The 23,937-nt window shown below is 42.6% G+C and overlaps 1 protein-coding gene, 1 long non-coding RNA gene and 1 pseudogene across 10 annotated transcripts in view; 1 reads left to right on the plus strand and 2 right to left on the minus strand.

Moving 5' to 3' along the window:
- Nucleotides 1–23,937, minus strand: part of KIAA1217 (KIAA1217 ortholog) — a 632,840-nt gene that overhangs the window by 331,839 nt on the left and 277,064 nt on the right. Inside the window, exon 1 of one of the 9 annotated variants that reach the window (XM_083189272.1) lies at nucleotides 9,255–9,617. The exons of the other annotated variants lie outside the window; for them this stretch is intronic. The gene's annotated coding sequence lies outside the window, so the exon portion shown is untranslated. Of the gene's footprint in view, nucleotides 1–9,254; nucleotides 9,618–23,937 lie in introns of those variants that run through there. 9 annotated transcript variants of the gene reach the window in all.
- Nucleotides 6,097–6,183, minus strand: LOC146005859 (U2 spliceosomal RNA; annotated as a pseudogene).
- LOC146079734 (uncharacterized) overlaps nucleotides 15,470–23,937 on the plus strand; it is a 54,533-nt gene continuing 46,065 nt past the window's right edge. Inside the window, exon 1 of the long non-coding RNA XR_014474721.1 lies at nucleotides 15,470–15,593. This is a non-coding gene — a long non-coding RNA (uncharacterized LOC146079734). The remainder of the gene's footprint in view (nucleotides 15,594–23,937) is intronic.

Consider the following 23,937-nt stretch of genomic DNA (forward strand, 5'->3'; position numbering starts at 1 on the left):
TCTGTCAATGTCTAGCAGTGAGATATTTAATTTTGGCACTTAAAAAAGGACATCCATAAGCCCAAGTGAGATGCTTATTGCAAATATTGAATGAGGTGCATTAAAGTATTTCTGTTTTCCAGAGCTGCATAAATCCTGGATGAAATGTACAGAAGCAGCTCTGGCGTTCCACATTTGGGTATTTTTTCCACAATAGGAAAGTGAACGCTGAAAATGTTCCACACAAACACAATGGACAAGCCTAGGCCCAGTGGTTATTTGGGTGGGGGAGGGGGCATTGGTACAGTTCCCCCTGCTTGAAAGCCCTACTAGGACACTTGGTTGATGAGGACATGTATATTTTTCTTCTATTTTTGTAATTACAACTAATAATCTTAATTAAAGGGCACCAGCAAATTTTGGTGAGGAAGATAGGGGAGTTAGTGGTCTGAAGGCACCAGGAGCGGCCTAATGTGAACCAAACAGTGATGTGATGGGGGTAATCATGTTATTGTCTAAGATGCCTCAATCCGCCCCTGTTAGGCCTGGATGTGTGGTTAGTCCACATACTCTAGATCAAGCGCCGGAAACTGCCACATGATTGATTTATGCCTGCCACCTTGGGATCTCTATAATAGTTTTAATTGGTGGTGGTCAGTACGTTTATATATTAAATAAATGCTAGGGATGAGTTGAACGTATCCCAGCTTATGTAGTGTATCTTATGTGAATTTAGACCACGCATGCTGAGAGAATGGGTGCAGACAAATAGCAGACTGCAGAATCAGGCACTGTCCAAACATATCTGCGGAACAGGGTTCTCTAATAGGCAAAGTGCGGTAAGGGCTGTACAAGTCATAATTGCCGACATATTAGGGGCCAGATGCACTAAGCTTCAAAAGGGATAAAATGGAGAGTGATAAACAGCCAGCCAATCAGCTCCTACCTGCCATATCACAGACTGTGTTTGAAAAATGTCAGACAGGAGCTGATTGGATGCTTGTTTATCATTCTCCATTTTATCCCTTTTGAAGCTTAGTGCATCTGGCCTTAGGACTCCTGAATGTGGTAGGGAATATAGATTCCTTACCACATGTAAGGCAAGGACTGATGTGAATGACCAAATATTCTCTACAATGCATTGCAGGATATATGTGCGCTATATAAATAACTGGTAATAAATACTGTGCTTTCTATCCTGTCATTTTCCCATTGAAACAATACCCCACATGCCCTCCTCTGATCAGTGTGTGACCGTTTTGCCTTTTTTTTTGTGAATCTTCAAGTATGGAAGCAAATTGTGTAAATTACCTGATGACATCACATATAGTAACGCATCATTCTCTCATCAAAGCATGGGTTCTCCTTACACTTTGAATTTTGTACCGAGCCTCGTTCTGCTCTAGGACATTGTCAGGGACAAGTAAGCAGCCAACAGTCTTACAACACCCTGTGAATATGTTCACTCATCCGTATTTACAGGAAGTATTGCTAATCTCTTAGACGCACAGCAGCCTAGGACAGAAAAACTTCCTTGGGGGGATTTCATGCTCATTAACCTTGGCGTACCAATTAAATCCTTGACTAGAATACCAGGGAATGTGGCCTGGGACATGTTCAGGTAAAAAAAAAAAAAAATTATTTCCACTTATTACAGGAATGAGGAGCTCGGCTTGGAACAGCAAACTCTTAACGTCTAATTTAACCACAACAGTCTGATGCATATTAAACAGAGGATTTTGTTTATATTGGAAAATAAATATGTTTAAACCCAAATATAGTTTATCCTTCACAATTTTTTTATTATTTTTTGTTTTTATCATAAAACAAATGAAAATACATATACTGCACTAACAACCATATCCTATCTTTATAGGTAAGGTATATCATTGGAGAGAAAACATTTAGCTTCCTCCATGAAAACAACATTAAAAATGATATGATGGGTGAAATTTAATAGTATGAGAGATTCAGAAAGTGAGAGATTTGGTAAGAAATTTTGGTTTTGGTTTTTTTAAAGTGGATTTGGTTTTTTTTAAAGCGGGAATCATTTACACTGCAAAACCAGTTTGATTTTGCAGTGTACATGATTGCCGCTTTAAAAAAATTGGACCAAATCTCTCACTTTCTGATTTTCTCATCCTATTCATATTCATCCAATGTATTTATATGGGGCTTACATTCCTGGAATCTCCCTGTGCCAAGAAATAGTCAAAAGACAATTAGAATAGAACTAAAAAACAACAAAAAAACAACAACTGCAGTCCTCTTTATGACAACCAGGGGATGATACTGAGCCATTTCACTGTTGATTATGCCAGGGTATTATTCTTATGCACCACTTCTTGTCATGATTTGTAGTATGGTTGTGTAAAGATCCACTTCTGTTTTTTTGACGAGGATGTGACGATAGGTAAGGGCGGAATTTTTTTGATGGCCTCACAATATTTTTTTTATTTTATCTGTAATTTACATGGGTGTAGGTTAATTTATTTTATTGTAGCCGGATTTAACCCTCGCAGGGTCATTGTTCTCACCACGCTTTGGACATGGTAGCTTGCTTCGCTTGCCACAGATTTGTATTCCCCCTCCAGATATATGTGGACCCAGTGCATGATGAGAAAAGTAAAAAAAAACAGCAGTAATTCTAGCTACATCCATTCTAGTATGTATGTTATTACTAGAGACAAGATTATATGCATTTGCATATTTGCATATGTATTTGCATATTTTGCCCATTCTCACTGGTTATTGCATATTTGACCTAAAATCTAGTGATGATGCATAATTTTCCAAAGGGGGGCACGCCACGTTTTAGGCCCCGCCTTCTTTCCATCCGCAAATCACGGCACTGCTTTGCCCTGCTGCTGCTGGCCAGGCAGTGGTAGTCTGACACTGCTCTAGGATGCCAATCCATTTAAAAAAAAGTCAGTTGGGGCAGATGCTGTCACAAATCTTCTGAACCTTTGCCTGCCTCTGGCCTGGGACTTTGAGCCAAGAGAGAGACTTTTGCAGCAGAGGAGGCGGGCGGAAGGGTTGTGACATCACATGGCGTGGAGGAAACGCTGCGTCACAGTGAGTATGCGGCACAGAGAGAAAGCCTTCCACTGTGCTGCCCTCACATGCTATGCTGATCCATTGGCGCTGGAGATGAGGGTCCGCCAGAAGAGCATAGGACGCTGCAGTCTGCTGTAAGTGCTAACATACTGTAGCACCCAAATTCAAATACTGCACAGTTACCTCAATGGATGTGGAATGGTCTTTTTCCACTTATCAAAATATTTTGAGTGATCGAAGAAGACACAATCTTACTACCTAACATTCGGAACAGTACCTGATTGTTTACGTTTTCAAGAGTAACATAATGTAAAATAATTGTTAATTAGCAATATGTTATTCTACTGCTTACTAATTGTATGCTGATTTTTAAATCAATAAGTTAAAAAATACTTTTTTAAATTATTTAATGTAGCATATTTTAACACTTTTCACGCATATTTTAAGTATTTTTCATGCATATTTGCATGCATGCTTTTTATGGTGCATATAATCCTGTCTCTAGTTATTACCATAGCATATCACAAAACTTTATTGATAAAAACATGGCTGACATGGATGGCACCACTAAAAATATCCTATGTCACTTCCTATTCCATAACAGCTTTTAAATTCTGAACTCCAAGCTCTTATGATTGCACTTGGCATCAGCTAAACATAATAAAACATTATTGACTTTAACAAGCAATAACTATTCAACAAAACATATCCCCCCCACACAGTGTTCACTTCAGCTGGAAAATTAAACACAATCTATTCTATTCTAGATAATAATACTTGAATAAAAATGTTCATGCTTATTCTCTCGGAATGTCTGACAGACTTCCTAATTTCAGCAAGTTCTCCCAGACTCCTGGAAGTGTAACCCAGACTCCCAGATCCACAGTGATGTTAGCAGTCCAAGGTAGAGATGAGTGGTTCCATTTTGCTAAAAACCGAACACATCTGAGTAGAGCCGAGTCAATAATTTAGTCACTTTGAGGTTACAAAGCGACCAGAGTACCGGCTCGGATCATCTCACCAGTATCGGAACTCAGATCTAAAAGTAGAATCTTGTGTCTTTAGCACTGCATGTAAGTCTCTTCCTTGTAATTTCAGATCCCATATCAGGCTGGAAATAACTGTTATTGATGTTGTAGGTCCAAATGACATGATTTTAGTTGTATTTATACATCTTTTAGAAAAAGAGATTCAAAACCATGACACTTGACGGTGATTCTGTCGAAACCAGAACATGATAAGGATTTAGAGCCAAAACTACATTTCTATTCTAGGGCCTTCATATCACAAAGTTCCTGCCTGCTTTCATAGAGATCCAGGAGTGTGGTGTATTGTTGTAGAGCTAAGGAGAACTTGGCGGTCAATGGGCTAGATGTACTAAGCTGCAACAAGTGATAAGCCAATCAGTTCCTACCTGTCATTTTTCAAACACTGCCTGTAATATCAAGCTTAATACACCTGGCCCTATGTCATGATCATTTCAAACATGGACTATCTATCCGCTGCTTTTATCATTGCTTCTGGGTCTGTTATGTTTTTACATCCATTGTATCACATGTCCGCCAACTGCTTTCCCCGCCAAGTTGTTCATGAGTAGGATAAAGAACAAGAGCAAATGATGATTCTGTGTGTTTTGTTTGTTGCTTATTGTACCTTACCATTACTGGTCCAATATCTATGTATTGCTGATCCTGTCCATTGTAACATTGTAGTGCGTCAAAGATGACAGTCTTGCCTGGTACTTTCGCAGGTAGAATGAACTTCATATCTGTGAAACTTGTTGTTGGTATAGTGTACTTTGTATATTGTGGTTTGTATCTGCCCATAATTCCACATTTTGTGTATAACATGTATTATATAATGCTTGTGTCTGGGGCTTGGATGCAGTGGGCAATGCCATCTTACGATTGGCATTGAGTTTGAAGAAACTCAGGGAGCCTGAGGTGTGCTCCCAACGCCCAGTGAGTAACCTAAATCATGCATAGGGGGCGTATGTACTTATGGACGCTCTCCAAAAGGAGAAGGGCCCCATTACCCCTCTAACCCCTCTCAGCCATAAGGTAGAAGAGGGGAAAATAGGGATCTGTGGGTCCTCCTTGCCGAAGCTCAGAGAGGCCCTCTTCCCTCAACCCCCGGAAGGGTTAGGGCGGGTGGGTCCTCCGCACCGAAGTTTGGAGAGTAGGCTTCCCTCCGCCTTGCGGCTCGGGGTCACCCTTGAGGACCGCAGCTCTCCCCAAAAGGAGAGAACTTTGGTACATGGGGAGTGGGTAGCCCATATGGGTCATACACACAGCCCAAAAAAACAAGACACACTAACGAAAAACAGAAAACGTGAAAAGTGATGAACGTGAAGAAGGAAAATAAAGAAATAATATAGAGACCCCAACCAGAAGGCCGGGGTGGGGGTGTGAAAAATTGTCCTAGCCCAGCCAAAAGGCCCAGGGTGAGGACATGCAGCGCTAACCTAAAGGGAGAGTGCGCAGTGCAAGTGCCATACTTGTGCATAGTGACATGAGGATCACCAGTGCAGTTTCAGGCACCCCGAGTTTCCCCGGAGGCACAGTGCAGCCTCGGGCTCCAGGCAGCCAGCCAGTCAGCTTCTGACCAAGTGTTTCTCTGCTCCACCAGCAGGCCCTTTTCGGCCCCTGGCATGGGAATGGATACTCCACCGGGCTTTTCGATGAGTCTCCCCCACAGCGGCCAGATAGACCATCTGAAGGCGAAGAAAAGACCTACTCAGTCCTGACCTTTATCCCATCCCAGGGATTGAGTACTAGGCTGGGCTTTTCGCCGTCTCTCCATCTGAGGGTGTCCCCCCAGAACAGAGAGCAATCTACTCTTCCCGGCTTCCTGGGATTGGATACTAGATTGGGCGTTTCCAGGGACTCTCCCTCAGAGGCTAGAGACCCCCGAACAAGAGCCCCAACTACTCAGCCCGATGCTTCTCCCCCCCTACCAGTGGAAAGAATGGTACTCCCTCCCCCAGCAGGGTGTAGATACTGAGCTGGACCTTTTGCTCGCCCCGAGCATGAGGCCTCCCAGAATCCTCAGCCCATAAGGGGAAGGTACTCGTCTGCCAGGGGATGGTCCAGACCCACTGAAGAACAGATACTACACTTGATCTTAACCAAGAGGCCAAGAAGCGATTGGCATTGCCCTATAGAAGTCTATGGCTTACCACAAGAGCTGTCCTTAGCTAAAATCTTCATGCATATGGTTATAGTAAACGTCTATATGCTTGTGGAGACTGGGGGGGAAGCATCACAAGCAAATTGCGATGAATGCTGCATGCCGCCCGTGGTACTTTATGGGTGGGATAAACAATAGGGATGTTCCCTCACCACTTTTTGGGTCAGGATTTCCTTCGGGTTTTGGGTTCCAATGGGTTTTGTCAAAAACACCCTTCCAGGTTTTGGGTCTGGTTTTTTTTTTTTTAAAAAGGCATAAAAACCACAAAAATCTTTTATTTATTTTTTTGCTCCTACGCTATTATTGACCTCAATAATATTAATTTCCACTTGTTTCCAGTCTATTCTGGACATATCACACCTCACAATATTGTTTTTAGTCCAAAAGGTTGCACCAAGGTGGATGGATGACTATGCTAAGTGACAAGTGGGAACACAAACACTGGACGGCACGGCACACTTAGTAGCACCCCTAGACTGATACGGCACACTCAGCATCAACCCTGGACTAATACGGCACACTTAGTAGCACCCCTAGACTGATACGGCACACTCAGCATCAACCCTGGACTAAAACAGCACACTTAGCAGCACCCCATGAATTATACAGCAGACCCACATCCGTGCTGTCTGAAATCACCAGCGTGATGGCGCAGAATGGCGGAAAGTATATGAGTCCGGGTCTCGTGAGAATCCGACAGTGGAAAGATGACATTCAGCCTTGTTTTGGACTCGGAAAAATGGCAGGACCCATCGAACAGATAAGTTCGAACCCATTTCTTTGGAAATCTTGCTTTTCATGTTTTGTTTTTTTATTCACCCATTGCTAGCATTGTGGTAGGCCTAAGGTGGCTACTCCTTTGTTATATGGCTTATTCCAGCAATTGAAAAGTTATTTGGGGGAAAAGTGCTATATAAATACAGTGTACTATATATTATTATTATCATTCTGGCTGCAGTAGAGTTAAACTCAAATATCTATTTTATAAAAAAGAATGACAACAACCCACCCCATCACTAGTAAAGGCAGGGTGTGGGAGAACCACCTACTCTTACGGGGCTGCGGGGGACTACTCCAAAGACGAGGAGTCTCCCGCAGCTTCCGGGAGGGTAGGCAAGTATAAACAAATTTGTTAAGCTGGATCAGCAGACTCTAAAAGGAGGGAAGGGTGTGAGCACAACAAGGAAGATTTCTGAAAATGCCCTTTTAGAAGAAGGCGTTATTACTTGCTAACTAGTACTATTACTCCTGTGTTATCCTGCTACCAGCTTCTATTGATGAATAGACCAAATCACTGGCCGCTAGCGGTTATTGCAAAGCTGCACACCTCTTTTTTCAATTGCTCTTAAATCTGAATTAGACCAGGTATCGAACGCTATAAATACCACACTGCTGTTCTGCTCTGTAACTCACCTCTTAACTAATTCAATAACAAAATAAGATGACGGGCAATATTTATGTATAGGTATGTGTGAGAAGTATGAAGACTCCCAGCCAGCTGGGCAGAAACCACCATCCAGAACAAGAGCAGAACACATTATTAACTTCTGGCTCATTTTAGGCAGCTCGTTTGTACTCATTATTCATCAGGTAATTGGAATCTGCAACTCACACTTCCTAAGTGTGAGCGAGCCACAATTAACAGTGTAAGGAGCGGGGGCACCAATTCCTTGTGTATAGTTTATAGAGAGAGGCAATAGGCTTGTTTAAGATGAAACGTATTAAACAAAATATTAACTTAAGTTACTAGTTCTATGGAATTATGCTTTTGCATTATAGATGTATGTACTGTGGGACTGATGCTGCATTGGTTTGCTTAGTGTTGCACATTTATATTGGGAATGCCAAGGAAAAGGCATACACCTTCATCCATAAACCAAATTTGTACTTATGACCCTTAAGGGGGCCCATGCACTAGTGTGATATGGCCCTTTTTACATGATTTTGACCCACTGGGCTGATAAATCATGTGAAAAGTGCCATTTTGTATGGGCTTTACCTCAGATATCGATTCGATGTGCGTTCCAGTTTGGGTAGTTAGGGCCAGATGTATCAAGCTTCAAAAATGAGAAAGTGGAGAGTGATAAACAACCAGCCAATCAGCTCCTACCTGTCATTTTTCAAACCCAGCCTGCTATGTGGCAGTTAGGAGTTGATTGGCTGGCTGTTTACCGCTCTCCATTTGATCACTTTTTGAAGCTTGATCCATCTGGCCCTCTGTGAGGTATCGCATGTGAGGTTCCATGCGATTCCTCACACAAGTGTATGTGTATGGGGAGGGGGGTCCATAAGCTTGGAGGCAGGACGGACAGCAAAGGGCATACAAATCCAAAGACTCAGCTCAGAACCTTAATCGCTGAGCAAACACCCATCGAGGTACAGGAAGTTGCCAGGGAGAGCGCATCACTCTCTCTCACCTTGGTTTGCATTTCAGTTGACTTTTAACACTGCATTATACATGATCCCTGTACACGTCACAGCGCTGCCACTGTGCCGGCTGGAGGAAGCCTGCCCAAGAGTGAGCCTATTGCGCTAAATAAAATGCTGTTCCCCTGGGTAACCCTTTCTTTTTTTGCAATTTTCCTGTGAATAAAATGCTCCCCCCCTGGATTTCTGGGAAGACCCTCTGGTATTTAGTAAGTGCATAACTCACACAGTTCTTTACAGTATGGCAGCGATAATATAACAGGACCAGGTGACAGGTCCGCTATAAAGAAGATGTGCTGTGACATGAATAAAAATGACATCCAACCGTTAGATGTCAGCAGTAATTTATTTAAGCACATTGGCTACCCGGCTCCTGGGAGTCGCCCAGCCCTAGTATTAAGCTTCATGTGGCCACATTAAACCTATCTTTAAAATAAATATTCCCGTTTCATAATAAAGTACTCTTCATATTCTTAAGAACTTATCTAGCAACGAAAACCACAAAGGAACAATAAGTACTACTACCAATCACACATAAAACAAATCCTGTTCTCATAACATTATAAATCAAGGGCTCTCCAGAATGATCAGAATCTACTTACTTGTATCAGTGCTTTAATCCTGGCGGAGGAATCCCTTGAGTTTCATATGACAGAAATAGACACACACACAGCCTGAATCCGTTGCAGAGATCTTAGCCTGGCAGATAGTACTATCCATTTACAGAGGAACAAATTCCAGAATAAAAAATAAGCCCCCACAAAGCTGATTATTTTCTGCTATCCCAATTCTGGTGCCCCTCCGCACGAAAGCACTGTGACATTTCCTGCCTCGCCTCCTTCCCTTCCCTGCTCCTGTTATTAAACAACAGTGTTAGGATGTTTAAAGAGAAATGGAAGAGTCTTTAGAAGTTCCGTAACTTAAAGGAAAACATATGGAGGATTTCCTGCTGCGTGGTCCGCATTAAGGCGTACAGTACATGCCATAGGTTTGTGGCTAGCACTTGGAATCTCTAGCATTGTCAGTTCAGGGAGCAAGCTAACGTTCAGCCTTATCGAATAATTTACAGACATGATCATTTATTCTGGGTGCACGCTATTTTAGGAGAACCAGCTTCTCCTTTATTACCGCTTCCATCATTCCTGGGATGACTCAACACAGAATATTTGTTGTTTTATCAGACTCATAACTAATAAGATAAATACTGTGTTATGCGGTTGCTGGGGGAAACTCTGTTTACAGGTCGCAGTTCCTATTGTAAAATAGTTAAATAGGATGCTAATTTAACGTCAGCTGATGTACTCGGGAATGGTAATCAGAAAATGATGTGTAATGTGCAGAAAAGGGAACTGGGTTCAGGCTTTGCTTTCTCTGTCATATGATGGCATCAGGAACATTCGTCAAAAACAAAATCCGAGAAACATTTAACAAGGATGCTCATTATGAAAGTTACAGTATGACGCGCTCTATAAATGTGGCTGTACGCAGTTGTGGTCGCATTGTTTCCCTATGAAGGGATTTTAGGACAAAATTATTGGTGTTCAGTGAAGTCACTAAGACAAGAGAGAATGCAAGGTCCTACTTAGGGTAGGCAAACACCAGGATAACGGGCAATGGTCGGGTAGAATTCTCTTCGACCCAGACCATGTGCAATTGCCCATACGCATCAGGAAAAGTTAAAGAATGAAGGAACGATCATTGGCATTGATTAATATGTAAAGGGTCGCATGTGGACATGCTGCAGGACCAACAGGGTGATGTCGCAATGGGAGAGCGCAATCGCGGGGTCAATAAAGTCGAATGCAGAGTCTGGGGTGCAGCGGCGGCTGTGCTAGACACAGCGATGATGATCCCCTGGAACCTGTATTCATCATATATGTTACATACATGTTTATATGTACTCACCGGCTCCCTCCTTTACAATATGGTGTGAGCTGCAAGCCTCCACTGGTTGTAAGGTGATCCAAAAAATTGAACCCACACGATTCCCAGGAGGGGAATATATGGTAAATGTGAGACTTACAGCAATAAAACAAGTGTTCCAGTGCCATGCCCCAACAAGTGGTGCCCTTAGGCATGTGCCCCTAATGGGAAATTTTACCACTGACAAATGGTGACCCCCTTGGTGCGCAGAACAAAAGGCGAGATCTAAATGGTTAGATCTCGAACAAAAGGCAAGATCTAAATGGTTAGATCTCGAACAAAAGGCAAGATCTAAATGATTAGATCTCGAACAAAAAGGCGAGATGTAAATGGTTAGACCTCGAACAAAAGGCGAGATCTTAAGGCCCCCATACATTAGTCCGACTTGTCCTAAGGAAAAGTCGGACCTGATTTCCCCCTGCAGCTCCCCGGGAGGGGGACACACGATTAGGCACTGATGTGCCAAGTTTTGCAAATGATACATCGCATGCGATGTATCATTTGCAACTCCCGGGGAGCTACAAGGTGGAGGGAGCAGGGGGGCAAGGGACATCCAGGTGGCGGTGGAGGTCGCTGCGAGGTGGCTGGGGGGCGCTGCTAGCAGCCCAGAGGCAGCGGACGCTGCGGGGGACACAGGCGGCAGTAACGTAGAGGCAGGCAGGGGGAGACGGGAGCTGTCAGCGCTGGAGAAAAAAAAAGCCCATACAATGAATGGGCGGCTTGTGATTGGCTGAGCGCTCTCTCAGCCAATTACTGACTGGCTGAGAGAGCGCTCAGCCAATCACAGTCTGCCCATTCATTGTATGGGCTTTTTTTTTTCTCCAGCGCTGACAGCTCCCGGCTCCCCCTGCCTGCCTCTACGTTACTGCCGCCTGTGTCCCCCGCAGCGTCCGCTGCCTCTGCGCTACTAGAAGCGTCCCCCGCCCCCCCCTGCTCCCTCCACCGGACGGAGCATTGACAGCTCCCTGCTCCGGCTCCCCCTGCCCATCTCCCTTGCCAGAATCCGCCGCCTGTGTCCCCTGCCCGGCTGCACATAAGATTTAGCAAATCTTATGTGCAGCCAGTCCGACCTCCCGACTCTGACCTGATGCGCACGGGACCACGCATTGGGTCGGACCGGGTGTCTATACCTGCGATTTGGCCCGATTTCACTGCCCGATCCATCTGAATCGGGTGAAATCGGGACCAAATCGCATAGTGTATGGGGGCCTTAAATGGTTAGACCTTGAACAAAAGGCAAAATCTAAATGAGTAGATCTCAAACAAAAAGGCGAGATCTAAATGGTTAGATCTAGAACAAAAGGCGAGATCTAAATGGTTAGATCTTGAACAGAAGGCAAGATCTAAATGATTAGATCTCAAACAAAAATGTAAGATCTAAATAGTTCGACCTCGAACAAAAGGCGAGATCTAAATGGTTAGATCTTGAACAAAAGGCAAGATCTAAATGATTAGATCTCACACAAAAAGGTGAGATCTAAATGGTTAGATCTAGAACAAAATGCGAGATGTAAATGATTAGACCTCGAACAAAAGGGGAGATCTAAATGGTTAGACCTCGAACAAAAGGTGAGATCTAAATGGTTAGATCTCGAACAAAAGGCGAGATCTAACCAACGTCAGCAATTTACCAGCTTCTAGCTATAATAGAATGTGTTTGATGATAGCTAAAAGCTATTTCCACTTGTTCCCATTTAAAAGGTTTGATACATCTCCCCCAAAGTCCTATATAAGGTAAGAACACCTGTTTGAAGACAGACTCTGTAAAGTAGTGACTGTACGCAATGCACGCTGTTTAGCTGAGAAATTAGAGCTTTTCTTCTGCAGTATCGCCTCTCTTGGAGATTATTGCCAGTCAGTACAGAGACTGCAGATGCTGATTGCACAATGGGTTTCGGAACTTTTATTTCCCCTAGTTTACCAGCAGGTCCTTTTAAGAATCAAGTTCTTTTGAGAACTGACGCTGAGGCTCACAGATCATTATAATGAGCCTGCGGTAAAACAGCGCAGAGCAAACGCATCAAAGCTTGGTATGTTCCCTGTGTATACTATATGGAAATGTGGCACATCTGTAAAGCAAATGGTACATACTGTACTACTCACAACTACTGAACCTTCAATTAATCTCTTATTTAAATATTTGTGTATACCATAGACATACAGTAAATCAGGGTTGCCTACGTCCCGGAAAGGCTGGGAGGGTCCCGAAAATCGGGTCCCCCTCCCGCCCCCCAGGAAAGGAGGGCAACCCTCCCGGAATCCTGGGCACCCCCGCTCAGCCCTCCTCCATCCTGCCCTTGGCATTTAAATAACCCTATCTGACGATCTCTGTGGAGGGGGCATGGCTAAAGTGTAATAATCGTGTCATTATAGCCCGTCCCCTCCACGGAGATAGGCAAAACGGGTTATTTCCCATCCTGGGGCGGGGCTTAATGATGTCACATTCAAGCCCCGCCCCCTGAAGTCATGCTGAAAGTCTCCTCTCCGGGCTTTTCCCAGAGAGGCGACTTCAAAAGTCGGCAACCTTGCAGTAAATAATTATACATATGCGGGTGGTGTAAAAATGGCATTATCACTACCGAGCTAACCAGGGGCAAAACCAGAAATGTGTGGGTCCCATAGCAACATTTTTAAAGGGCCCCTTTCCTAATGCTTCTTGAAAGACATCTCTCGGCAGAAGTTATTCATTTTATGCCCCATAAAAGTGCCCAGGTCATTTTATGCACCATGATAGTGCACTAGTTAATGCTATGCCCCTTAGTAGTGCCCTATTTTCTTTCTTGGTACATATCGGTATATATATATACATGAAAAGCCTGTGTTTGTCCCTCTGTACATTACTCTGTAGGAGACCTCACAGTCTCAATACTTCCTCTGATTAAAAACCCTCCCATGACAAAGCCGCTGCTGCTGTCTTCCATGGTCCTGAGAATCATGTGATGAGCTCCATCAATCAGAGCTCAGCATAAGCTTCTCAGCCTCTGACCTCTTGTGCAAAGTCTCATGTGCCAACTCCCAATAATGCACTGCACACTTGTGCAGTCAGGGTGTCTTCGCTACCGATGCTCAGCACCATTAATCAATGTCACATTGTCAGATTGGTGAAGCTGCGGCACTACGCCACTCCCATGCACAAAACCTTTAGCTAAAAATTAAAAATATATATATATATATTTTAAATACATGCTCTATCTAGGGGGCCCTAGATAGAGGGGGGGGGACGACGACGGGGGGACAGGGGTACGGGCCCTGCCCCTTTGTCTCTCTCCACTCTATTGCCCTCCAAGGCATAGTACGCACTGAGTTACCCTAAAGTGAGAGGAAGTTATAGTGTTTGTGGTGGGGAATCTTGGAGAAGAATAAATATAAGTAATAGAGGAAATCAAATTAGGTTGAGGTAACATTGAAACTTAAGGCTTCCAATAGGGTATACATAAAAGGGGCAGGGAATAATATAGAATCTATCCAGCCTAGGTCCTGTAACTGATATACTTGTGTGTATATATATATATATATATATACATAGTCCAATGCAGCCGGCACTCTCGTAAATAAACACAACTGGCCTCGGTGCCCAGGTAGAAAAAGTCATACACAATGTCCAATAGTAAATGGCACTTCAGAGACACGTTTCAGCTGAAACGTGTCTCTGGAGTGCCATTTACTATTGGACATTGTATATATATATATATATATATATATATATTTATATATATATATATATATATGTCTAGTGTCTGTGCGTCTATGAAACACTGCCATCTGTTGGCAGCTACATTTCTTTCTCTCTTACACATGCACAAACACAGAGGCAATTACAAGGTTCCCGACTAGCTTTCGAAGTATTTGCTTCGGGCAGGCTTACTAGTATTTACTTTTCTCACTCACAGTATATACAGCACAGCAGCATCTGCTCTCAGAGGGATTAACATGGAAGCTTCCTGCAATACAGAGACAGGATTAATGGTTTAAGTGCATAATACCTATAATAACTAACAATCGCTAGACCCCATAGCAAAATGATTTGGGGAGGTCTCAATGCATACCTACTTTCTACATCAGAGTGTGAAAAATCCCTGCGTGAGTCTCCCACCAATTCCAGGAGAGTAGCATACCGCCCAACTTTTCAAAACTACGAATAGGGTCAAATGCACACTCCTCTGGAATAAGGGGGTGTGGCTTTGAAATATGGGGCATGGCCCTGTGAGGCCATATTTAAAATGTAAGAGGAGTTCCTCTTATTCTCAAAGACATTAATCTGGCAGTAGGGTGGCCAATGCAAGGATCAGAATCAGCGGGATCTGGCCTGGAATTGGCCTGGGCATGTGCAAATCTAATGCCAAGCAGAACTGAGAAACAGCTCAGACGCTGCCCGGCGGCTCCCGACTCCGGCTTGCTGCTCTGCAGCAGTGCGCACCATGACCTGATGTCAGAGATCACGCTGCGCAGCCCATCTGTTGGGGGGGGACAGAGGGGGATTAAAGTTCATCATTATATTGACAAACTCATTCCTGGGTAACCCAAGAATCCTGCAATTAAGCATTTCTTTATCCCGGATTGGAAAAAAATGCCACGGGATTGGTATTCCTATCTGGCAACTGGCTGACACTAGAGGGAGCTGCAGCACACAGCTCCAATCAGGCATTTCCTAATTAAACCTTTTGAGAGCTGGTCAGGTGGGGAACTCTCCTGCGGGGCCCCAGAATACTAGACCGGACATGCTCCATTCATAATACTGCTATTCTAGAGTAGTATCCAGTCCAGGGGAGTGACTGTACAGGGGCTGTCCGGGGGATGGCTGTGACAGCTGTCATCTGGGAGATAGGGAGGGAGATATTACAGCCTCTCTGTATGGTCTGGGGATGTAGTAAAAACTGGAACGATTCGGACCATACAGGAAGGCTGTAATCTCTGCTTCCCCATCTGGACACTACAAGCTCCCGAATGGCAGTTTCACGATTGGAGCCTGCACGGTCCGGTTCCGGTTTGTACCAAGTCCCCTCTACTGCTAGCAACAGGTATCTTTAATAAATGGTGACAATGATGTTTATGTGCCTACAAGTTTTTAAGTGAGCTGTTTGTTTGATTGAAAATAAAAGGGTGTGTGTATTTTTAAGTAAAAGATGTGTGTGTAAGTCTGATTGAAAGAGGTGAATGTATGTGCGTCTGAGTGAGAAGCATATATGTATCATATTTGCCTACTCTCCCGGAATGGCCCGGAAGGCTCCCGAAAATTGGGTCCCCTTTCCGACCCCCCCGGGAAGGTGGGAAAGTCTCCAGCATTGCTCCCCCTTCACCACTGCAAATAACGGATTTTGCGGGTCCACGGCGAGTGGGCAGGGCTAAAATGAAGCGAATTGTGTCATTTTGCATAATTTTAGCCCCTCCCCCAATCAACAGACCCGTGAATGGCAATATTTGACCGACATGGGGGCGTACATGTCTAAGTGAAAGAGGCGTGTTTGTGGCGCTATAACTGGTAGGGAGGCTAAGCCCTGTCTGTTTACTTTTCTCAGCAGCTAATCACACCTTGCACAGAACCTCTGAACTAAGATTAGGGGTCATGATCATGTGATCACGATAAGAAGTCGCTGAAGGCAAGTAATGGCGTCCCAGCTGCTTAGCAACAGCCATGACCAATGCCAGTGCAAGACAAAACTTCAATGCAGAGAATTGCAATGCCACAGCTGCCGGGCACTATATGCACTAGCGGCTTCAGTAAAGTTATATATTTATACATCTTAGTCGGGACGTTTCAACATTCAAAGACCAGATATTACCGTTCAAGCTCTTCTATAACATATCTTTGTTTTATTCTTTATGAAGTGTTTGCAGTCTAGTATTATCATTTGTTTATGTTGTGTGCTTCCTTTTCTGCTGCAAAGTAGCTTCCTAATACAGTAAGTGCACATCATAGTACAATATTGCTTTACAGTCGTCCATGGAAAAATAACATTTCTTCCAAAGCTCTGAGCAGTAATAACAGAAATACGGCGAAAATCTCTCTGATTATTACGGCTAAATAAATCGCAAGTAAATCCAGAGAATTACAAGAGAAACAGAAGCGGCCGCACTTACAGGGACCAAAGTTATCTTGATACAAAAAGTGGAATCCCATATCATTTAAACATGTCTCATAACCCTCAGATAAGCACCTTCTGTTTTCCCGAATAAAAACATCCACGTTAACTTTCTCTGACCTTATTTTTTTATATCCCCGAGTTTAGAATAAGTGCCCCGATAGACTTCAAAAAAATCCAGATAACCGTAAAACAATTATTTCTTTTCTCCTTTTTTTGTCCAATCTGAAAACTCCACATTTTGGAAATGTTAAGTCTGGGATGCGTGACCTCAACTAAAACCGTGGAAATGAAATTATTTAACGTACAGATTGCGGGTTTTAAACTATTGTGTCCGTTACCAACTCAAATCCCGTTCACCCTTCAGTAATTGGGTTGTGATATTATCATGGTAAAAGCCTTGTTAAACTGTCGTTAGATATCAATACCAATTTCAGGAATTCTTTCCCTATCAAGTTTATAACACAATTCCTATGTAGACAAACACACTTTTTTGTTATATTTATATTTTTGACTTATAGTCTAGTAGCAACACGACCAAATCAATGTCATGCTGCCTGTTACAGCAATAAAGGATTAAACAGATTATACTGCATGACAAGTTGCTGAAGATAGCGTGCCAAAGGGTGTTTTTTTTTCTATTTTAAAAGAAAAAGCCAGATAGCATTGCCTTGCAAAATGATAGAGAATCGTACATTGACTCCAATATTAACACTTTCATTTGTATTTTTTGCATAACTGATTTCTGTCATAGAAAAAACACAGATTTCCAAATCTCTATCATAATAATGGGTGTGGTCATTTTCTCCCAGTTGCTACCCAATCAGGAGTGTTGAAATACTGATATTGATATGGATGTGGCCTTCATGCAGCCCATTTTTGGCCAGTTAGAAGAACCACGGGCTCTACGTATGTATAGGGTGGACATTTGACCTATTGTCAATGGTTTGGATTCATGCCTTATTTCTGAAGCTGTTTTTTTGCACGGTCCACTTATACACTCTTTCCACTGCTTGATACATCTGCCCCTTAATGACAGTTGGTGTGAAATATGACCCCTTCCTACCAGTTTGTGGCTTTTCTTATGCCCTGACAAATCAGTCCGGTCTTATTCATTCCTATGGAGAGTCTCCCCACGTGACCACTCATTTGCGGTGGGGCCAGTTGTGTAGCTAGGTGCCACGGTGCCCGGAGCAAGGGCATGTTTCGCTCCACCAACCCCCCCAATTTGTAGTAGGCGGGGCTCTTGCACAGGCAAAAAGGGGGCGCAGCCTAACATTATACCACACACTGTAATGCTCATTGCACATTTTAGCAATCTTTGTAATACCCATTACACGTAAAGCCACAGATGGGGAGGGGGGGGGGGGGTGAGTGAGGGTTGAGAGAAAGAGAGGTGGGGGAGAGGTGAGAGAGGGGTGAGGTGACAGCGCAAGAGGGGGGGGGGGGCGTGATACAGGGTGAGGTGCCAGGGGGCAAATAAGTAAGGTGATGGAAGAAGAGGTGAAAGGGGGTTAGGTGAGAGAGGGTGAAGCAACAAGGGAGTGATAGGGAGGGTGAGGTGGTGGAGGGGCTGTGATAAGGGGCAAGAGTGAGTGAGATAATTTTGATGAAGTGACAGGAGAAGAGAGTATGGTAGGGTAGGTGAGGCAAGTCTTCTCACCAGCATCTGTGGGTCTCCTGGTCCTCAGCACCAGCCACTGCTCAGCTACTGGTCCATCCACTGGCCGCTGCTTGCCTCATTATCCCCTACTCCCCAGTGCCAGCTAGCCTGCCTCTATGGCTGGGGTCTATAGAATTATTTAAACATTATTTACACAATTACCTCTGCAACCAAAGCCCCATGGATGTGGAGAAGAGACTAGGGCTGGTTGTCCTTGGGGAGGATAGCTAGCCATTGGCTGACCAGTCGAGGGCTGTTTGTCCCCTAGTTAGTGCCAGCTGGGAATCTGCCCTAAACTCAAAACTGATGCTTAGCAAATATACCAATAGGACTTGGGACATGTAATGTGCATTATGCCATATATAATTGCTATTTCATGGCTAGCTGTGTAGCATCAATGAAACTGGTAAAGAAAGAGTCACATTTCAATAACACTATTACTATATTGATACATATTGAGCCTAAAATACTACATTTCTGCATTTAACATTCATGTGGTATGTCATGGAGTTTATATTTAAACAGAACAGGTGGAATGCCATCTGCAGTGCTGCACTCATCACACTTTATATTCTGTGTTACAAATGAAATGTAACACCATATTAGATATTTATTTGATCTGTCTGCCCTGATTGATCACAGAGGTCTTGGTGAGATATTTGGGGGGTGTGATACCGCTAACTGCAGCATTGCCCTCCCCCCTCCTTGCTGCGGAGAGCTGCCATGTGCTACTGAGCAGTGGGGAGCAGTCATAAAGCAATTAACTATAAAGCAGAGGAAATCTAAACAGTATTCCTTTATGAAAAAGAATGTATTGAATATGTACATAAACAATAAGCGACAAGCGGCGGCTGCAGCACTGACTACATGTAATCATAAATGTTGATATGTATGTAATATATGTGCTGACTTGTTTTTTTCCCTGGACGTGCTCTGTATAACAGGAGCTGTGCATAAACGGGACCCAGCATTAAGTTAGAAATGGGTCGTTCGCGAACAAAGCGGGTCTTTTGAACGGATCCCATGAAAAACTGAGGGAGCCGCCGATCCCAAAAAGGTGAACTGTCGTTCTTTTACTTTCAGTTTCGTTTTTCATTACAATGCATTTGCCTGATCTCAGCACTGCCCACTGCCACCTGTGGCAGCTGAGATGTACTAACTCTGGAGACTGAGTACAGTGCTGCGACTGCAAGTGAAAGAAAGAATAACAAGGCTGCTGCTGCTAGGGATGGCCATCGGTGCAGACACCATCGATGGTTGCCATCGATGGCGATTCTGCACCCAGTCATTGATCAGTTTTACTCGGTCATGTATGTTCTTATTTGTTCACCTCACTGTTTAAAAAAAAAAAGGAAAAAAATGGCAAAAAATGATTGTAAAACAAATGACAATATGCTTTTTTATTATCAAATTACCCCTTCTTTCAAAGTGAACCGTCGGCTCATGTAAAAGATCCGTCTCTTTTCACCGACTGATCTGCTGGATCCCAGCTCTCGTTAGTGACCCGTTTTGCCCATCTCTACATTAGGCATTGCTGAACTTCTAAGCCCGCCCCCAGACTCCCATTCGCTGAGGTTTCGCAAGAGATGGGGGGGGTGATAGAGCACTAGGTGTACACACTATCCAGCCATTTTCCTGGAGATTTCCTTACTGGACATGTGCAAAACGCAGAGACAATGACAGCACTCCAGAAAGATGAGTAATGAAAAAGTGGGTGCAGTGTGTACAATGTAGGTCATCCTGAACTCAGGGAGCTGAGCGCAATGCACACACTGCAACCATTATAGATACCGGTACTCCTTGAACATGCCCTTGAAATGTTAACAACTGTTGTATGTAAAGTAATAGCAGTGTCTCTTATCTTGTGTTATCTTACACAGAACTTACTATTATTACTAGGTATATATATATATAAAGAAAAAACAGGAACCCCAACCGCGCACACCTATAGGGTTGCAGCACTTCTGAAGGTCCCCTGTTAGACAGGACCTGAAGTTTTAGAGATAGAGAAAATGTGTGGTTCAGAGTGCGCTACCAGAGATTAATCCACAATTGTAAAAGACATATAGTAAAATTTAATAACACAATGCCAACATTGGGCAGCATATAATACATAAGAACTTTTACAGCGTATGTTTGTCAATTTCATAAATTGATGATATTTCTGTGATGAAACAAAGGCCCAACGCGTTTCGTCAAAAATGTTGACTTCATCAGGGGCTTACAGGCAGAGTTTGACAGTCGAATGACACTGTAAATTTAATATAAACAGTCACAAATCAATTTTATGACAAGAAAGGCTAAACATTTAAGCTAATGAAGGAATGAGAGGAGGAGAGAAGGATGAAAAAAGAGGATAATGGTGGAAATTGGTAGGCCATAAAAAGGCCGAGGTTTTTGTGAAATTATAGTGATATACATATCATTACTGAACATGTGGTAAGGCATATAAATTGTGAACTTGAATTTTAATTATGTTGACCACCTTTAGAGGTGAGGAAAAGATTTTTAATCTTAAATATAAAAGTGCTCCACCAAGAAAGAGAACAGAGACCCATTCTTTTCCTAAGATAGAATAAGATTTTTTTAGAAAGAAGTGATTTAAATAAACATATAAATCTATATACCTTCATATGGAACAACATTTGTATATACATTTTTCGGAAGGCATCCGTCATTCAAAAAGCGGAACAGTATAAATCCAGAAACCTCTGGAGGAAACAAATATATACAGGTATAGTGACCATATTTAAACTCCCATTTTTAATTACACCGTGAGTGAAGAAGGGATGCTAATTTTTTACTTACAAGTGCAGCCAGAAGAGCACTCTGAGCTGGTGATAATAATCGATTAAATTCAGTGGGTAGGGGTCATATCTTCCCCTGCGATAAATATAACCTCAGTCCGATATTTTCAATAGCATAGAGCCAACTATAAAATAAGCCAGAATTGCCAGCTATCAAAGTAGTCCAGTCATTTGTGTAAAGTAGTGAACAAGACAATTATTTTGCTAAATTTTCCTACTTACAAAGAACAGCCAAAATCAAACACAATTTTGAGCTGAAGATGATAATCGGTTTGGACTTGATAGATCAGGGTAGTGTCCTTTTCCCAGTCCAATATTTCTCCAATAACATAGACTTTTCTAAAAAAGCCAAAAAATGGCTGGTTTTCAATACATTCAGAATATTAGTATATGACAGTGATTAAAACTACAAAGAGAATGTGGGGTAGTACTTACATAGATCTGGATTACCGGATGTGTGCTCCTTGGATCCCAAAAGCTGAATGATAGCCTGTGTGCTCTGATGGCTATATATGGGAAACCTCCGATTACATCACTTCCTGTGTGTTTTTTTTTTTTTTTCTGTTAATTTAACTGTTTGAATGTGCCTATTTAACTCATATTGAGTGGACAATGTTGAGTAAGATCTGTTATCTGCTTTATGTTTTTTTTGTTCCTGTGAATCTCAGAATAAAAAAAGTGCCATGTACCACAAAATAAGCATCATTTATAGTTGGAACGCAGGGTGGTCACGCCGTGCGTTCCATACGGCGGCCATCTTTTTTTTTTTTTTTTTAAATCAGATGCCGGAAAATGAAAAAGTCTGCATTAGAAATTCCGTTTAGTCAGTAATAAATGTATGTGTTCGTGCGTCCCACACAAGGCGCACTATTTGCTGGGAATTCATCTGTGGATTAAACTGTGTTTTCTTTTCCAATGCGGAAATGTCATAATTTCGGGCGAGACTGTCCCGGAAATGACGTATCGCTACCTGTGCCCTTACTTACAAGCTGGCGGAAGTTCGCTGGAGGGTTGGACAAAAAATTCCTCCTTGTGAACCTTCTGCTTAACCCGAGAAGATTGTGGGCGGTCCCATAGTTATCTGCGGGAGGAAAATTAGCCTGATGTACTGTTATCCGCATATATTAGACTGCAGATCTTTCTAAATTAATTAAAGGGGAATCACAACTTTAATCCGTAAGCTTATTTCTTATTTTGGTTATTATACTATTCTACCAATTATTGGAGTGAGATTTGATTTGGTGCCGGAGAGTCTTTAAAATTATTAATATAGGTGCGTGCATTCAGTGCTCCCTATATGGACCTGCTATAGGAGATTAATTAGCTCGGTTCCCATGAGTGGTAATTAACTAGTTTTTGGAAATTTTTTTTTATAATGGACTGTAATATATCAAATGAGACTGATATAAGTCTGTGGTTTTATTAAATCTGTGGTTTTTATTAAATTTAAACTTTTTGTGGGTCTTTGGGTTAATGATATCAATTCTAATTCATCTAACCTGGAATAACCCCATTTCCTTGGATCATTTAATCACTGTCATATTTACATCGAGATCATATCAACAGCATACAGTTCTTTTACCGATTCAAGCAAGCAGTATATAGAACGACAATTTTTGAAATATTATTCTATATACGGGCATGAAGAGTAACTCCATTAGTGTGTATAACCAGTTAGAACGAAGAGGGTAAAGAAAGGGGTGAATAGAGTGGTTGAATTCAGAGAAATGCCACTATGTCTATCCCTTCATTAAGCCCCTTAGGGCTGAGTGTATCCAGGGTATATATCCAAAAGCTTTCCTTTCTTATTAGCTCTTGATCTCTGTTTCCTCCTCTTGGATTGACTGGTACCCGTTCAATGATGGTGAAGCTGAAATTTTCTTTAGTCACGATGGAGTTGTGCTTCTCTAGATAATGTTTGGGTAAGCTGTGAACCTTTACTTTGTTTCTGATGTTACGCATGTGTTCTTGTATGCGTATCTTGGCTTGTCTTATGGTCTTGCCTATATAGACCAAATTGCAGCTACAGGTAATTTTGTACACTATATGATCTGAATTGCAAGTGACAGCTTCTGCAATTCTGTATTCCTTGCCATTCTTGAAGGTATGGTGGAATTGAGGTTTTTCCAAGAAAGGGCAGCAAATGCATTTGTTGCAGGGTAAAGTACCCGGTTTCTTGCTTAGAAAGTGAGTATTTTTAGAAGAGCCTGGGATTGTTGATTTTAGTCTACTTGGTGCCAAAATAGATTTCAAGTTCTTCGCCCGACGATATACGAGATTAGGTTTGGAGGGAAGGTGTTGTCCTAATATCGGATCCCGCAACAGTGTGGTCCAGTGCTTTTCTAAGATTCTTTTGATTTGGAAATTTTCGCAGTTGTACTGTGTGACGAAGGGTCTACACTTAAACTCCTTTTTTGGTCTGGTGGATTCTATAAGTAGATCATCTCTTTCTTGAGAGAAAGCTTTTAGTCTTGCTTCTTCTACAAATTTCAACTTGTAGCCTCTTTCAATAAAGCGATCAAACAATATCTGTGATTGACGCCAGAAATCAGTTTCATCGCTGCAATTTCTTCTTAGTCGTAAGAATTGGGCGTATGGTACACCATTCTTCCAAGCCGGGAAATGACAGCTGGTGGCCGGGATGAAGCTGTTAGCATCTACCGTTTTAAAGTGGGTTTGTGTGAGAATTTCTTCCCCCGGTTTCCCTTCTAGTTCTAGATCGAGGTACTCAATTGTTGTGGGATTGGTCTTGTAGGTAAATTTCAAATTCAACTCATTGGAATGGATATACGATATAAATTCTTGAATGCTT

This window comes from Crinia signifera, chromosome 5, assembly GCF_055691185.1.
Source record: "Crinia signifera chromosome 5, ASM5569118v1, whole genome shotgun sequence".
NCBI classification, from domain to species: domain Eukaryota; kingdom Metazoa; phylum Chordata; class Amphibia; order Anura; family Myobatrachidae; genus Crinia; species Crinia signifera.